This window comes from Lipotes vexillifer, unplaced genomic scaffold (assembly GCF_000442215.2).
Source record: "Lipotes vexillifer unplaced genomic scaffold, Lipotes_vexillifer_v1.1 C26867767, whole genome shotgun sequence".
Taxonomy (NCBI): domain Eukaryota; kingdom Metazoa; phylum Chordata; class Mammalia; order Artiodactyla; family Lipotidae; genus Lipotes; species Lipotes vexillifer.
Genome location: NW_006784453.1, coordinates 1 through 1,986, shown reverse-complemented (window position 1 = coordinate 1,986; position 1,986 = coordinate 1). Strand labels below are relative to the sequence as shown.

At 44.9% G+C, this 1,986-nt stretch overlaps 1 pseudogene; it reads right to left on the bottom strand.

The window, feature by feature from the left end:
* Nucleotides 1–969: 969 nt before the first annotated feature.
* LOC103082133 (40S ribosomal protein S8 pseudogene) lies at nucleotides 970–1,817 on the bottom strand (annotated as a pseudogene).
* Nucleotides 1,818–1,986: the final 169 nt, after the last annotated feature.

The following is a 1,986-nucleotide window of genomic DNA, read 5'->3' as shown; positions in this document are numbered from 1 at the left end:
GTGTGTGTGCAACACTGCTGTTGAGCACAGTGTTCTGTATACGTCAGTTCAGCCAGTTTATGACGATGTCCTTCACATCTTCTCCAGCCTCACTGTAGATTTTCTTTCTTCTCCTTCTGTCAGTTACTGAGGAAAGTGTGATGTTTGTCTGCTTCTTCTCTTCATTCTGCCCATTTTTGCTTCATATATTTTAAGACTGTTAAGTGCATATACATTTCTATTTTCAGATCTTCTTATTGAATTGAGGTTTTTATAATAATAACATGTCCCTCATTATCTCTAACAATATTTTCTTTTAAAAGCCTACTTTGTTTGAAATTAATGTGGTTATACGAGCTGTCTGGGTTAGTGTTTGTCTGATATGTTTTTTTTATCATTTTAGCCCCTATGTGTGTCTCTCTCTTTTTTTAATTGAAGTAGAGTCGATTTACAATGTCACGTGAGTTTCAGGTGTGCAGCACAGTGATTCTCTTATCTATTCTTTTTCAGATTCTTTTCCCTTATAGGTTATTGCAAAATATTGAGTAGAGTTCCCTGTGCTCTACAGTAGGTCCTTGTTGGTTACCTATTTTATTCCCCTATGTCTCAATCTATTTTCTATATATTCTATCCTTTTTTCTCTCTGTAGTTAAATTTGGATATTTTGTATTGAATTAATCTTTTTTTTAAAATTTGTGTTTAAACGGTTGGTAATCTCCTGTTAGCACTGAGCTCCTAATTCCATGTTTTATAGTTGCCAGTTCTCTGATGAAATTCTTAATCTTGTCTTTTATTTCCTTGCATATAGTTATTCAAAGTCTGAGGTCTGACCCTTCATAATCTGGAGATCCTATGGTCTTTTCCTTCATTATCTATGCTTTCTCTTGGGCTTTGTGCTGTCTTCCTTCCTTGTTTGCCTGGTCTTTTTTTTTTTTTTTTAATAATAATAAACACCTTTTTTCCATGAGCTAAGATAGGAGGGAGGAGGATTTATCTGCTTTTCGGGGCCTTGGTATTCCTCAGATAGAATTCCAGCTCCTTGTCCTCGAGCACAAAGCCATCTGCTTGACCACACTGGCCTGGTCTTGAAGTGATGCATGCAAGATGCTTGCCCTGCTAGAACTGCTCCTCTAGAACAGTGGTCCCCAAGCTTTTTGGCACCAGGAACTGGTTTCGTGGAAGACAATTCCACGGACCAGGGCGGTGGGTGGGGGGCAGATGGTTCAGGCAGTAATACAAGCGATTCTCAGGCAGTAATGCGAGTGATGGGGAGCAGCAGATGAAGCTTTGCTTGCTCATCCCCTGCTATGCGGCCCGGGTCCTAATAGGTTGCAGGCCGCTGGGGACCCCTGCTCTAGAAGACTGCTGATTTGGGCATTCTTCTTCCTTTCTTCATATTTCTTCTGAATTTTCTTTGATTGTTTTTTGTTCAAAGTCTCTTCCTCCTCAGGAGTCAGCTTGGCCTCTTCTTGCGGCCCAGGGGCAGGGCACAGGGGGGCTTGTACCACTGTGGGTACTGTGTGTTGTTGGTGAGCGTGATGCCGTTCTGCACCAGGGTATTGGCATGGACCGGTTCATCGTTGGATGCATTGTAGACAATATCAGTAATCCTTGTCTTGCGTGTACAGCACGCCAAGCCCCAGGAGAAGTTCCCCACGTCCAGCCTCAAGGCCTGGTACTTCTTGTTGTCTCCCCACACGCGGACTGTGTCCGTGGTGGGGACCAGTCTTGGTGTTGGCAGCAGGGCATCCCAGCTCACACTTCCGCTTCTGGTTGTAGGGCTTCCTTTTGCCCTAGGTCTTGTGGTGCTTGTGCCAGTTGTCCTGAGAGATGCCCATCTTTCGGCACTGGCTGGAAAGAGGGCTTAGTCCTTTTTTTTTTTTTGCCGTACGTGGGCCTCTCACTGTTGTGGCCTCTCCCGTTCCGGAGCACAGGCTTCCGGATGCGCAGGCTCAGTGGCCATGGCTCACGGGCCCAGCCGCTCCGCGGCACATGGGATCTTCCCAG